The following is a 399-nucleotide window of genomic DNA, read 5'->3' as shown; positions in this document are numbered from 1 at the left end:
ATATGCATATATATGTACATACCTTCATCTACATGTACACATAGATACATAACTGGGTACATGACGTGGCAAAAGAACATGGACAAAATGATAAACAAGGTACAACAAACAAGCAAGCCACATAGAAACATCTTCATCAGCTGCCACCATTAAAACACCGGCGTTTCGAAATATATATATATATATATATATGTTGTTGTACTTGGGGATGGTCATAGATATACAAAATGGCTGATAGTTAGCAAGGTGGGACACACATAAGAAAGAAGAAAGCAAAGGACCACTGATGAGGTCACAGAAGTGTGACGAAAGAACTCTGGCCGAAATAGGATTAATGTAATATAATGTAATATAAAGCTGAAGCAAATTAACACCAAATATACAGTGTGTGTGTGTTTT

Source organism: Octopus bimaculoides, chromosome 23, assembly GCF_001194135.2.
Source record: "Octopus bimaculoides isolate UCB-OBI-ISO-001 chromosome 23, ASM119413v2, whole genome shotgun sequence".
Taxonomy (NCBI): Eukaryota; Metazoa; Mollusca; class Cephalopoda; order Octopoda; family Octopodidae; genus Octopus; species Octopus bimaculoides.
This window is presented reverse-complemented; position numbering follows the sequence as displayed.